General features: G+C 36.4%; 1 pseudogene; it reads left to right on the top strand.

Moving 5' to 3' along the window:
* The first annotated feature begins 7863 nt into the window (after positions 1-7863).
* LOC121996091 lies at positions 7864-12273 on the top strand (annotated as a pseudogene).
* Positions 12274-16190: the final 3917 nt, after the last annotated feature.

Here is a 16190-nt window from a genome sequence, read left to right as displayed (position 1 = left end):
TTGTGATTCTACCCACCAACTTCTGGGCTTCTCTTAAATTTCGGGGAGCCTGCATATCTCGGAGTGCTTGGACCTTCTCTGGGTTAGCTTCGATTCCCCGCTCGGTGATGAGATATCCTAGGAATTTCCCTCCTTGGGATCCAAACAGGCATTTTAGTAGATTTAGCTTTAGCCCATACTATCGCAGCGTGCCATAAGTCCCCTTCACATTAGAAATTAGGTTTATCGCTAAGGTGGACTTGATAAGGATCTCGTCCACATAGACCTCCATGTTCCTCCCTATTTATTCTCAGAATATCTTGTCCATTATCTTTGGTAAGTGGTCGTTGCATTTCATAACCCAAATGACATAACTGTATAACAGAAAGTACCGTCTGTCATGATGAAGCTAACCTTCTCCTGGTCTTCCCAGGCGAGAGGGATCTAGTGGTATCCTTGGTAAGTATCAAGCATGCAGATCCTTTTGCAGCCCGAGGTTGAATCCATCATTTGATCGATCCTTGGTAGAGGGTAACAATATTTGGAACTGGCCCGGTTAAAGTCTTGAAAGTCGATGCATACCCTCTACTTATTGTTGGGTTTGCACACTAGGACCACGTTAGAAAGACAGGGCAGGAATTGCACCTCTGTAACGTGCCCTGCTTTTAAGAGCTGGTCAACTTTAGCTCAGATGATTTTATTCTACTCGACCGAGAAATTTCTTTTCTTCTGCTTAACCGACCGAGAATCTGGCAAAAGATGAAGCTTGTGCTCAGCTACCTCGGCCCTGACTCCAGGAAGCTCCTTGGGGGATTAAACGATTGGCTTATAGATTGGGGACCGTTCTGTGCTCGCGATTCAGGCACCTAATAGATCGACTAATCGATTGGGATGCTGTTTGTCGTAACATTATGTCCAATCGATCAGCTGATAGATTGAGCTTGGTCCAATTTGATCGCTTGATCAAATTGACCAACCCTAGCTCGCCCGAGTCAAGTCTAGGGCTCCCGAACCCAACATTTGGTCAACCGTGACCTGTTAGGACTCCTCGTGCCTAGCATTCGATCAACCTTGACCTGCTGGGACTTCTTCACCAAGTGTCCAGTCAATCCTTTGACCCACTTAAACTTTTCTCCTCGTGCTAAGTGTCCGGTCCTCCATGACCCACTTGAACTTTTCTCCTCGTGCTAAGTGTCCGGTTCTCCATGACCCACTTGGACTTCCTTCCACCAGATGTCCAGTCACCCTTGACCCATCTAGATTCCCTTGTGCCAAGTATCCGGTCACTCTTTTGACCTACTTGGACTTCCCAATACCAGGAATCTGGTCAACCTTGACCCACCTGGATTTCCACATGCTTGGCTTCACTTACCAGGTCTTTCCATCTGCCTAGCTTCACTCACTAGGCTTTTCCATCTGCCTGGCTTCACTCACCAGGACTTTCACCTAACTTCACTCACTAGGTTTTTCCATCTACCTAGCTTCACTCACTAGGACTTTCCATCTGCCTGACTTTACTCACTAGGACTTTCACCTAGCTTCACTCACTAAGATTTTCACATAGCTTCACTCACTAGGATTTTCCCACAGCCTTACTTCATTCACTAGGGCTTTCACCTGGCTTCACTCATCAGGATTTTCACCTGGCTTAACTCACCAGGATTTTCCCACTGCCTAGCTTCACTCACTAGGCCTTTCCATCCATCTGGGACTTTCACCTAGCTTCACTTACTAGGATTTTCCATTTACCTAGTTTCACTCACCAGGATTTCACCTGGCTTCACTCACCATGATTTTCACCACCAAGTGTCTGGTCAATACTAACCCACTTGGATTTCTCTCCTGCCAACATTCTTGTTGAACTTGCCTTTGCCTAACCTCCAGTGAGGACTTTCCCAGTCAAGTATCCAGTCAATCTTGACCTACTTGACTCTTCTTCACATCTAACTGGTCAAACCTTGACCAGAGGGGAATTGCAATAATAATCTCCCCAATCGAACGATTACATCTGCAATCTCTATATATTGTCAAACATCGAAACTCAAATGTCAAGACTCAAGTTTGAACCAACTCAAGCTTAGTTAACCTGGTCAACCTTGACCTAGGGGATATTGCACCAACAGGAAAAAATAGAACTTTCCAAGAAAACACTAAAACAATGTTTAGCAAATATCAATTACCAAAATATTTTTGGGCAGAAGCTGTTAGTATAGCCTGCTATGAACAACAATGAATAAAAAACATAATAAAACTCCATTTGGAATTTACTATAATAAATTACTTAGTATTAAATACTTTAAGGTATTTGGATGTCCTGTTTACATGTTAAATATTTTAGAAAATTTACCTCAAAAGTAGAAAATGAAATCTTTGTAGGGTATTCCCTAAATAGTAAATGATATAGAGTTTATAATAAAATGACTCTAATAATTGAGGAAACAACCAATGTAAAATTCGACAAAATTACTGACTCTAAAGAATCTAACTCAACTTAACCTCAATACCAACTAATTGATTTCGCTAGAGCTAGCAATGATTTAGGGAGAGCAAGTGAAAATCCAATAGACGAATATGAAGTTTAACAAAATCAACCACAAGAAAATGAACAAACACAAATTGAGCCTAGAACAATAATAGTCAGCTCAGTCCACCCAATTGAACAAATTATAGGTGACCAAGATCTAAGAGTTCAAATTAGATCATCTTTCAGAAACCTAAGTCAAGTATCTTTAATTTTTAAAATTGAACCAAAAACAGTAGAAGAATCCCTACTTGACCCATACTAGATTATAGCCATGCAGAAAGAACTAGCATAGTTTGAAAGAAATGAAGTCTGGAATTTAGTACATTTACCTAATAATAAAAAGGTAATAGAAACAAAATGGGTATTTAGAAATAAATTAAGTGAAAATGGGGGAATTATTAGAAACAAAGCTAAACTAGTAGCTAAAGGGTTTAGTCAAGTAGATAGACTTGACTATGATGAAACATATATTATAGTAGCTAGATTTGAGTATATTAGAATGCTACTTAGCTATACAACCCATAAAGGATTTAAGCTTTATCAAATGGTTGTTAAATCCGCCTTCTTAAATGGGTTAATAAAAGAAGAAGTTTATGTAGGTCAACTACTTGGGTTTGAAAGTATAGATTATCCTGACCATGTGTTTACTAAAGAAAACATTCGATGGTCTTAAACAAGCACCTAGGGCCTGTTATGAAAGGTTGATCTCCTATCTAATTTTCAAAGGGTTCAACAAAGGTCAAATTGATCCAACTCTATTTGTAAAATTAGTTAAACAAGATATCTTTATAGCCCAAGTATATATAGATGACATAATTTTTGCTTCAACCAACTTAGAATTTTTGTAAGAATTTATAACATTAATGGAACAAGAATTTAAAATGAGCTTACTAGGTAAACTAACTTATTTCTTAGGATTACATATTAAACAAACTAATGAAGAAAATTATGTCTACCAACAAAAAAAATCAAAGAATTACTTAAAAAATTTAGAATGAAAAATACCAAAGAAATAAAAATACCAATGGCAACTAACATAGCCTTAGATAGTGATCCAAATGAAAAACCTGTAGATCTAAAATATTATATGAGTGTCATATATAACCTTCTATACTTAACTACAAGTCGACCTGATATTTTATTGCAGTTAGTATGTGTGCTAGATACCAAACCTGTGTTAAGGAATCCCACTTAACTAATGTAAAAAGAATATTTAGATATTTAAAAGGCACACCAAATGTATAAATTTAGTACCCTAGAATACCTAGTTTTGAACTACTAGGTTAGTTTGACTCAGATTATGCCGGTTGTAAACTAGATCGTAAAAGTACAAGTGGTGGATATCAATTACTTGGACTATCACTTGTCAGCTGATTTAGTAGAAAACAACATTGTGTTTCTTTATCTACTACTGAAACCGAGTACATAGCAATGAGTGAGTATATAGCACAATTATTATAAATAATGCACACATTAAAAAACTTTAACCTAGAATATAAAAATATAAAAATCCATATTAATAACATCAGTTCCATTAACTTAACTAAAAATCCACTGTATCATTTAAGACCCAAATATAATGAAATTAAACATCATTTTATTAGAGATCATGTCGCTTAAGGAGACATTCAACTCAACTATATTAAGTCCAAGTCAAATTTGGCTGACATTTTCACTAAACCACTACCAGAATCTAAATTCAGTAATCTATGAAGACGACTGGGAATGTGCATGATAGACTAGGACTTTTTTTATCAAATAAATTTTCAAGTAATTTGCAAATTTTAGGAAAATTATTTACTTATGTTTTCTAAAAATTTTCTATTTCTCTAGTGTTGCAAAATTATTTTGGCCTTAGTTTAGATCAAACTCATATAAAGCATGATCCTATATATCTAGGAATCGAGCATCTCACAAACATACTAGGTTATCTTGATTGTGTATTTAAAAAGATAGAATGACATAAGATGTGCAGACCTTTTGCTTGGACTTCAGATATTTATATCAGTGCATTAACATAAGTATAGGCGAGAAATATCAAAATACAGTGATTAAGTTAAGCAATCCTTCTTAGAGGGTGTTTGGATGAGCTTATAAGCTGTTTTGGAGCTTATAAGCTCTTCAAATTTGTTTGAATTTTTTTTTTACAAACAACTCATAAGCTGTCAAAATAAGCTATTTTGGAGCTTATAAGTTGTTTTTAAAAAAAGTATGGAAGACCCTACTTTTTAAAAAAATATCTTATTTTAATAATTTTTTCCCTCTAAAATATTCTTATATAATTTCATAAATCCTCATCTTATCCTTCATAAATTTTTATGAACCTAATATCTTTCTATCTTCGCTGACTTCTCTTCCAACGTTGTGTCATCTTCTTCGCTAACGTCTCTTTCCAATTTTCTCTCCCCCGATGCAGAAATTCACCCAAAACCCTCTATTAATAAAAAACCCAAAACCCTCTATTAATAGTATTATACCCTTATTGGTAATTTTATTAATAAAAAGATCTTATAATACAAAACACATCAATACTTTTAAGTTGATTGCAATAAGTTCATCCAAACACTTTAACAACTTATTTTTAAAATAAAACCAAACAACTTATAAGCTCCTAAAACAACTTATAAGTTATACGAGTTTATAAGCTGTTTTTAATAGGTTTAGCCAAACACTCTCTTAATAATAATAAGCTGGATCAAATTTTGCTTAACTTGACTAGCTAAGTGAATATTATTATCTTTTGGTAGATAGTTAGTAACTAACGGTTAGACATGTATTAAGGATATTGATAATTAAATGATTATTTTTTTTAATAAAGATATCAGATAGGAGGATTTGCTTAGACAACTTAAAAATATTTTTTTAAAAAAATTTACTTTAAAAAATACATAACTTTAAAATTTTTTTAAAAAATATTTTTAAAAAAAAAAACTTGAAAAATTCTTTTGAATCCATACTCTCAAGAGTACTTTTAAAATATTTCTTACTTAATTTTTTTAAAAAAATATTTACTAAATTTTTTGTTGGAAAATATTTGCCTTCTTTTTAAAAAAAACCTACTTTCTTAGAAAATTTTTGAAAGTGTTTCTTTTAAAATTTTCCTTTGAATTTTTTTTGAAATATTTTTTTTAAAAAAATTTCTTTAAAATTACCAAAAAAATCTCTCTTAGAAATTTTTTCTTTAAAAATATTTTTAAATTCTTATTTAGAAATTTTTTCTTTAAAATTATTTTGATAAACTTACTTTGAAAATTTTTTAAACTTACTATGACAAATTTTTTAAAAAAAGCTTTACCCAGAAATTATTTGAAAATATTTCTTAATTTTTTTAAAAAAATATCTCGTTAAAATTACTTTGTCAATTATGATTACTTTATAAATATTTATTCATAAATTTTTGAAAAGTTTACCTAGGAATTTTTTTAAAAGAAACCTACTTAACCAATTTTAAAAACAGTTTACTAAAATTTGTTTTCCAAAAATTTACTTAGAAAATTTTCAAAAAATTTAATCAGAAATTTTTTAATTTACTTTGAAATTCTTTTTCAAATGCTTACTTTAATTTTTTTTTTTAAAAAAAAATTAACCAGGTGCCCTTGAAAAATTTTTACATAGAATTTTTTTCAATGCACTTAGAAATTTTTTTATACTTAAAAAATTTTCATATTGTAATTTTTTTAAAACTGAACATTTATTCAAACCTCTCCCAGTAAAAGATAAACAATTAGAGGAGAAATCCAATAAGAATACGTACTCGGTTAAGAAAATTATAGGCGTCGGTTCAATTTAGATTCATTTGGGAAATCTAAGTTGAGACCTTGATTAGATCTTGGTCTTGGGGAGACATGATATAATTACTACTGTTATCTTATTGTGTTGTGCTAACTTTATTTTACAATATAAATATATTTTTATTTGCCTAGGCTAAGACATTTTTACAGAAAAGGACTGCTCACTCCGGGCGCTCGGAGTTGGTCTGGGCGCTCGGACCATCCTCACCCAGGCGGCCTGGCCAAGCACCCAAGCGGTCTGGGTGCCCGAGATTGGTTCAGGGGCTCGGACCATAAATTTCATCTAGAAACTAAGTTGGAGCGCGATGATGACCAAATCCACGTCGATAGTCTAGGCGTTCGGAGGGGGTTCGGGCGCTCGGAAGTGGATAAATTTGACGAATCAAGTTTTGACGACGCCACATCAACAATGGTCCAGGTGCTCAGAGGGGTTCCAGGCACCCATAATAGGCATATATTAAAGACTTCAACCAGCAACTTCAATATAACATATGTTATAAGTTTCATTCTTGCGTGCTGCTCCAAAATTGCTCCGACAACACCGAAAGACTGCTCCAAAGTTCGAAGAACAAAAGATTTCAATTTCCTTTCTATTTGTCGGTAATAATTAATTTCAGTTCCTGTACTCAATTTTTATAACTCATTATTCAAATTGATAGTGATTGCCAACAAAAGCGATCGACAATCGTAGGTCTTAGAATAGGAGTCGTCACATGCTCCGAACTAAGTAAAACTTAGCTGTGTTAGCATTATATTTGTTTTCTTTATTCCGCTGCGTAACTTGTTTAAAATCGTGATTTTCGACAAACGCTATTCACCCTCCTCTAGTGTCTTTATGATCCAAAATGATTTACCCCCATTCCATATGCTCTGGGGTAGACATTGAGGGCCTCTGGGGCCAGAGGACGTATCCTTTGGTCCACAAATTACGGACCAGAGAATGATCCACAACATGTATTGGTTGAATTTGATGGACATCACCTGTTTAACAAGTAGGGTCCATCACAATCACCAATCAGATTTTGCGGACCACCCTCTGGTTCGTAAATTGCGGACCAAAGGATCCACCTGTGGGGGCTATGGTGTAGTGGTAAAAGCGCTCAGTTGTCTCCCAGACACCTATGATTCAGTTCTCAGTTATAACGTATTTGTAGGGAGTTTTTTTTTTTTCAAATAAAATATGCAACTAAGAGATACTGGACATTCGTTATTATTCAACCTGATTAATTTAAATTTTTTGTTGGTAGACATTGAGGGACGAAAGGTATGATATTTACAGTGCAAGGTTATAAATATAAAACACCAGTTATAAATTTGATTCCCAATTCTCGATTATCTCCAAAACTTAATTTCGTTAATTAATTAATTTTTAATTGTATATATAAAATATTGACATTAATTTTTTAAAAAAAATAGAAAATAGAATTTAATTTATTAAATTTTTATAATTAATTGGGATTTCTTAAAAAGTTGTTTAGATTTTTTATACAAGTCTGTTAAGTTTTTTTATTAGTTTAAAGAATAAATCGTCTCTATAAAAAGGGGTTTAAGGTCGGACGTTTTGAGACAGGATCGGCAAAAAGCCTTGAGATACCGCCGAAACCTACTTCCGGCGAAACCTACTTTCGGCGATGGGCAAGGCGATGGAAACCAGGTTGGAATACTTCTCTTTGCTCTCTTACGTATGCCAGGAACTGGAATCCCACGTCGGTTCCGGCGACAAGGTTCTTGCAGAGTTCATCACCGATCTCGGCCGCAACTCTGAGGCCGTCGACGAGTTTGAATCCAAGCTAAAGGAGTTTGGGGCTGGCAATTTTCCGGACTACCTCGTTCGTTCCCTCCTCACCACGATCCACGCCATCCTTCCCCCCACCTTCAAGACCAGCAATAAATCCGCCGAAAAGGCTTTTCCTGACGAGAAATCATCCGCCTTCACCGCTCTCTCCCGCCCAGACGGCCGCTATCGAGCCAGGGAGCTCCGTTTGGAGATCGAGATGGACGCCGATCGCAATGCGGAGGACGAGCGCAGGAAATCTGATCGGGATAGGGGCTGCAAACGTGACCGTGAGCGGAATGAACGGTACAGAAACTATCGTGAAAAAGAACGACATAGGGGCAGAGATAGAGATCGGAGTCGAGACTGCAACAGAGATCAGGAAGACTGCAACAGAGACAGAGAGAGGGATCATAGATGGAAGAATCACAGCGATTATAGAGTTCTTGACGAAGATGAAGAAGAGGAGGAGCAGCACATAGAGAGGAGGCATCCTGCTCAACCTCGCAGAACTTCTGATGAACCAGAGCTTTATGCAATCTACAAAGGAAGAGTTTCGCGGGTTATGGACATTGGGTGCTTTGTCCAGCTGAATGATTTGAGGGGAAAGGAAGGTCTGGTTCATGTCTCACAGATTGCCGGTAGGAGGATTGCCAATGCAAACGATGCAGTTAAGAGGGGCCAAGAAGTTTTTGTGAAGGTCATTCCAGCGTCAGGGCAGAAGCTTAGCTTATCCATGAGGGATGTAGATCAGAAAACTGGCAAAGATCTTCTTCCGATGAGGAAGAGCTCGCAGAATGAAGCACATATGGTGAACCCAGCAAGTGGGAAAGGAGGCCCGGCGAAGAGGTTAGGTCTTTCAGGGGTTACTATTGTTGAGAAGGATGAAGATGGACCGTCAAGGCGGCCGCTCAAGAGAATGAGCTCGCTTGATAGATGGGAGGCAAATCAGTTCAAAGCTGCTATTGGTATGCATGCCGGTGACTATCCAATGTTCGATGATGATGGAGATGGGATCTTGTATCAGGACGAGGGTGCTGAGGAGGAGATAGAGATTGAGCTCAATGAGGATGAACCTGCCTTCTTGCAGGGGCGGAGTCGTTTTTCGATTGATATGTCGCCTGTCAAAATTTTCAAGAACCCGGAGGGATCTTTGGGCAGGGCTGCTGCACTGCAGTCGGCTCTCATCAAGGAGAGAAGGGAGTTAAGGGAGCAGCAGCAGAGGACAATGCTAGACTCAATTCCTAAAGATCTCAATCGTCCCTGGGAAGATCCAATGCCGGAAACTGGCGAGCGGCATCTTGCACAGGAACTTAGGGGAGTGGGATTGTCAGCCTATGAGATGCCAGAGTGGAAGAAAGATGCTTATGGAAAAACGGTAACGCTTGGGCAGAGATCAAAGTTGCCAATACAGGAACAAAAGCAGAGCCTTCCTATTTATAAATTGAAAAAGGAGTTGGTTCAAGCTGTGCAAGACAATCAGGTTCTTGTTGTGATTGGTGAGACTGGCTCAGGGAAGACAACACAGGTGACTCAGTATCTTGCTGAGGCAGGATACACAACAAGAGGGAAAATTGGGTGCACACAACCTCGAAGGGTGGCAGCCATGTCTGTTGCAAAGCGGGTGGCTGAAGAATTTGGTTGTCGCCTGGGTGAGGAGGTTGGTTATGCTATTAGGTTTGAAGACTGTACTGGCCCTGAGACTGTGATCAAATACATGACAGATGGTATGCTTCTCCGGGAGATTTTAGCTGATGAAACTCTATCACAGTACTCAATAATTATGTTGGATGAAGCTCATGAAAGGACCATCCATACTGATGTTCTCTTTGGGTTGCTAAAGCAGCTTGTGAAGCGAAGACCAGATCTTCGGTTGATTGTGACATCTGCTACACTGGATGCAGAGAAATTCTCTGGCTACTTCTATAATTGCAACATTTTCACCATTCCTGGAAGAACTTTCCCAGTGGAGATACTTTATGCTAAGCAACCGAAACCGATTATCTTGATGCAGCACTAATCACTGTTTTGCAGATACATTTGACGGAACCTGAAGGAGATGTACTTCTCTTCTTGACTGGCCAAGAAGAGATTGATCATGCCTGCCAGTCTCTGTATGAGAGAATTAAAGGGTTAGGAAAAAATGTGCCTGAGTTGATAATCTTGCCTGTATACAGTGCACTTCCCAGTGAAATGCAGTCCAGAGTTTTTGAACCTGCTCCTCCTGGGAAGCGGAAAGTAGTTGTGGCTACCAACATTGCAGAAGCTTCGTTGACCATCGACGGTATTTACTATGTCGTGGATCCTGGCTTTGCTAAACAAAATGTCTACAACCCCAAGCTTGGGCTTGATTCACTAGTTATTACTCCCATCTCACAAGCATCAGCAAAGCAGCGTGCTGGCCGTGCTGGGCGTACTGGTCCTGGTAAATGTTTCCGACTATATACAGAGAGTGCTTACCGAAATGAAATGTCTCCAACAACAATTCCAGAAATCCAGAGGATCAATCTTGGCATGACAACTCTTAATATGAAGGCTATGGGTATAAATGACTTACTATCCTTCGATTTCATGGATCCTCCATCACCTCAAGCCCTCATTTCTGCTATGGAACAACTATATAGTCTTGGAGCTCTTGATGAGGAAGGACTCCTGACAAAATTGGGTAGAAAAATGGCTGAGTTCCCATTGGATCCTCCTTTATCAAAAATGCTTCTCGCTAGTGTGGACCTTGGATGCAGTGATGAAATTTTGACCATTATAGCAATGATTACGACTGGGAACATTTTCTACAGACCGAGAGAGAAACAAGCCCAGGCAGATCAAAAAAGAGCAAAATTCTTTCAGCCAGAAGGGGATCACTTAACATTGCTGGCTGTATACGAGGCATGGAGAGATAAAAACTTTTCAGGGCCTTGGTGCTTTGAGAATTTTGTGCAGTCCCGTTCGCTTAGGAGAGCTCAGGATGTGAGGAAACAACTTCTTACTATCATGGACAGGTATGTCATTCATTATCTAACAGACTTGTTTGCCATGTCTATCACATTCTTTGCTAATTCACCACTAAATGTCTAATTTTCATTGTTTTTTACTACTGCTATTACATTATATTTGTCAAAATTGGCACATCCCTCCCATGATAAGTAGAGAAATCTAGATCTTTTTGAGAGAAGAATCTGATCTCTGACACTGATGCAGTCGATGTAATTGAATTCCATGTGATTGATTGGGACATCGAAGCAATCAGTGTTGTGGAATTCCATGTGATAAATTGGAGTCAGCCATATCATTGACTGGCTTCGATATAGAAGAGTAAAAGCTTTTAGAAAGACCCTTTGCCTTGGTTGACATGGGTTTCCTTCATGGATCAACTCTTTTGCAATCTGCAAATGATTTGTTACGAGGTCTTCACTAAATATGTCATAAATACATTTTGATTTAAGCTTGCAACTCATGATCGACCAGTTAGAGTCTGAATAGTCTATGCAAACAGTCATTTGAGAAAGTCATTATTCGTATAATACTAGACGTAAATGTTTTGGGTTTATTGTCCTTGTCAAATTGTGATATTGTTCACACCTTGATGCAGCTTGTCATTGCCAAACTTTTAACTCATAATTTATTTTACATTTCAGATATAAGCTCGATGTTGTTAGTTCTGGAAAAAATTTCACAAAGATAAGTAAGGCCATCACAGCGGGCTTCTTCTTTCACGCAGCAAGGAAGGACCCTCAAGAAGGGTACAGGACGCTAGCCGAAAAGCAATCTGTGTACATCCACCCCAGCAGTGCTCTATTTCAAAGGCAACCAGATTGGGTGATCTATCATGAGCTCCTCATGACAACCAAGGAATACATGAGGGAAGTTACGGTCATCGACCCCAAGTGGTTGGTGGAATTAGCGCCAACATTTTATAGGACATCAGATCCTACGAAAATGAGTAAACATAAACGGCAGGAGCGTATCGAGCCGCTCCACGACCGATATCATGAGCCTAACTCGTGGCGTTTGAGCAAGCGCCGAGCTTGAGGCTGTCTCCAGCAATTTCTCTTCTAGTTTTAGAAAATTTTTTGTTTCATGTTGTAATGTGATCTATGGAATAGAAGTTTTAGGCTTTTTTTTTTTTGTAAATCTTCTTTGGCTTTTCCTACGCAACTGTGATGCTGTATCTAGTGAATTAGTGGCTACAGACTGACTGGTTAAAACTATATACGACTGGAATTATATTCCAAGGAAGATATTTTTGACATTTTTGTCAGTAGATTATTATGCACTTGTAGGTGTTTTTTTTTATAAATTTTATTTTAGTTAATATTAGATATTCAACTTACCTCAATTAATTTTTAAATAACTGTTTTGATTTTATAAAAATTTAGGATAAATTAAAAAATACTCAGCATTTTATGAGCATTGTTAGATCAATTATTTATTAAAAAAATATTTATTAATTCATGAGATTTATTAAAAATTAAGCATGCCTACATTTGTAGGCGTAGAAAAGTGGGATGTACCCCCTTTGTTCCAACAAATTAAAGTCACTTGGATTGATGGGTTAAAAAGCTTCTTGTATTCAAATATATTTAAAGGTGATTTTTTTATTAATTTGAAATAAAAAAATATTCTAATTTCTTAACTTGACCTACAATGTGTGTAGATCTTTTGACCTACAATAAATAAATAATATATTTTAATATATTAAAGTAATCACACAGTAGAAACAATAAGTATATAAATTTTCTATAGTCAGTTTTAATTAAAATTATTATTAATAATATTTATTTATTTGCTGAACATTGAGTTGCGTTTGATGTACACAATTTATATTGTTTTAATTTTTGTTATTTTATAATAAGTATTTAATTAATGCATAATTATTTTAAATTTTTTTGATAATTTTTTTAATTTATAATATTTTTTGATTTTTTTTTTAAATGCGTAGCTGATGTACAAGTTTTCAAATTTTACAGCAAAATTTTTATATTTATTTAAAAAATATAGATAGATATTTTTGATAAATTTTTTAAAATGTAAAGCTTAATTTTCTTGATTTATATGCTACATTTTAAAATTGATAATTTTTTAAAAAATATATTATTTTCAAAAAGTTACAACTTAGGTATTCATTTTTAAAATATGCAATTGTATATGATCCGGCGGTAATGACGGGAGACTCCCTTTGAGGGAAGTCAACGCCACGTGGAGGTCAAAAGTCAAACGCCCGACCGGGAAAGGGGGGCCGACCGGCCGAACGGAGACTAAGCGGAAGCAAAGACAACCCGACGGGGAGTCGGATCTCCGACGCTTATGGTGAACAGGGTCGCCGGGCCGAGCGGGTAGGCCGCTCGGCCGAGGCATAAAGCAGCAATGCTGTGAACAGTTTCATCCGAGCACACGACTGGGAATTTCCCGAGTAGATCCGTACCTACGTCCGGTCGGATGAGAGGGGCTGCCGAGCAGCCTGCCGCTCGGCACAGGAACAAAGGAGACAAAAGGACAAGGGAAACATCGGGAAACACCTTCTGACAACCAGCATGGTCGAAGACCAAGCCATGCACAAAATCTTATGACAGAATGTTCTGCCATCCCATTAGAGAGGTGCTCGGACTGTAGCGGTATGTTGTCAGGCAAGCTCCTCTTACAAGCCCATACTGAGGTATGGTAAGAGGACACGTATTCGCCTCGATATGTGTGCATCAGCCTCCTCATAACTCTATATAAGAGTCCTCATACTTCGCGGGAGGTACGCAATCTTGGATCTTCGAAGCCACTTCCTTAGTTTCCTCTTGCCTGACTTGGGCGTCGGAGGGTCGTCCCCGGGAACCCCTTCCCGGCCCGACTTCTTTGTAGATTCGCCGGAGCTCCATACGGCCGGTCAGAGATCCACGTCATCAGTTCGGAGAGTGTCACGTGCCCAACGTCCATCAATTTAACGTTCGGACAGGATCAGTATATATTATATTTTATTTTTTAAGCAAGTGAGTATTATTATTATTTTATTTATTTTTATAATTTAGATATTTTCATATGTCATTAGGATATATCTGAAAAAGCACCTAGAGATATGACAATCATGAACTTTGTAAAATTAATCATGGCAAATGTTCTGATTGACGCCATTGTTACCTTGCCACTTAAATTAAACTGTGCCTTAGTAGGCTACAAGTGAGTATTATTTAGATTTTAGACGCTGGAAGAAGTAAATTTAATTAAGAATCGAGGACAATGACCCTTAGCGTAGTCATTTAAAAAGCTTTTTTTAATTAGAATCCAGTTTTGCTGGATCGATTAATTTTTAAGATGACCAATTTAATCGTATAAAAATTTTTCATCAATGACCCCCTATTTTAAGACCAGGAAGATTCCATTATATATATACATGATTTTAATATACTACACGACGCTGCAATCCGCTACTCTGCACGTCACGTAGTATATCAAGATTTTTTTGTTTTTTTTAAATTTTGATTAAAAAATAAATAAAATATATTTTTCAAGATTTTATTGGTAAAGTTCAGGCTTCTTAATTAGATTATAATTTTTCAGTTAATTTTCTTTTTTTTAAAGATTTTTTCTTAGGGTTTAGATTTTCTAATTAGATTATAATATTTAGTTAAAAGAAAATTTAGGATTTAGATTTTCTAATTAGATTATAATATTTAGTTAAAAGAAAATTTAAAAATGAAATAAATTTAAGTATTTATATAGTATTATAATATGTTAAGGGGATATCTTAAATTTATATAAAGAAATATTATTATTTTTTTAAATCCAAAATGTCTGTGTTTTTTTAAATTTTTTTAAATTTTGAATTAAAAAAATAATTAAAATATTTTTTTAAGATTTTATTTCTAGGGTTCAGATTTTCCAATTGGGTTATAATTTTTAAGCTAATTTTCTTTTTAAAGATTTTATCTCTAGGGTTCAGACTTCCCAATTGGGTTATAGAGTTTAGTTAAAAGAAAAATTAAAAATAAAATAAATTTAAATATTTACAGAGAATTGTAATCTATTTAAGGGATATATCTATATATTAAGATTTTATATAAAGAAATGTTAAATTTGTTAAATTCAAAATATTAAGAAAATAATAATTAAATAGAAAAAATTGATATGTTGCGCGACGCAACATATCACAACTCTATATATATATATATATATATATATACTAGTGTGATCATGCACACGGGTTGCGTGTGTAATATAATAATATATAAATTATTTAGGTCTTTGAAAATCCGAATTGTTTGGATTTTCTAGTGTCACCCTTATAAACCAAGAATTAATTATTTGGGTAAGATTTGTCAGACCCATATAATAGTAACGCTAGAGAATCTTAACAACAAACTACTGTAACGGACTTCCCTATGCAAAAAATTATTTTACTTTAATATTATACTTGTCTTAGTAAAAAATCCTAAGAAAAGTATATTTTTTTAACATCGTCGGCCTAAAATACTTATAGAAGCTTCTTTGATCATAGTGTTGTCAATTCTAAGATATGGGACTAAAGAGAACTATATTTTTTTTATATAAAACAACCAGAGAAAATTAATAATGAGAAAAATTCATAATAATACGCTGTAGCTGAGTCTCGAACTCTAGATCACTGGTTGTTTCGCTTGTGGAATTACTAATAAACCTTGGAATTATTTTTAGTGTAAATAGAAAAAAGAACATTAACGTAAATGTATTTTAGGCTTCACCAAAGTTAGTTAGTAAAGGGGGAAGATTTTTAATAAAATAGTAAGATATATACAAAGATGCTACGCTGCGGACTAAATCGTGCGGACCGGTGCGGACAGCCCTCGTGGCAAAGGCCACGTCACGCGTTTTAATTTCCTTCTCGCCACGAGTCACGCGTTTTAATTCCTCCCGACCTGACTCGCCACAGAGAAGCCCTCCTCTTCCTCCTCCCTCCCTGTTCCCTAGCGCCTCTCCCTTCCTCCCTGTGCCCTAGCTCGTCGCTCGCCTCTTCCTCCCGACGCTAGGGCACTACTCGTCGTAGAGAAGCCCTCCTCTTTCTCCTCCCGATGCTAGGGCACTACTCGCCGCAGATCCTCTTCCTCCCTAGCTCCTCGGCAAAGTCCGCGTCACAACATTTAATCACGTTTTTATTCGCTTC

Source organism: Zingiber officinale, chromosome 6A (assembly GCF_018446385.1).
Source record: "Zingiber officinale cultivar Zhangliang chromosome 6A, Zo_v1.1, whole genome shotgun sequence".
Classification (NCBI taxonomy): Eukaryota; Viridiplantae; Streptophyta; class Magnoliopsida; order Zingiberales; family Zingiberaceae; genus Zingiber; species Zingiber officinale.
This window is presented reverse-complemented; position numbering and strand designations above follow the sequence as displayed.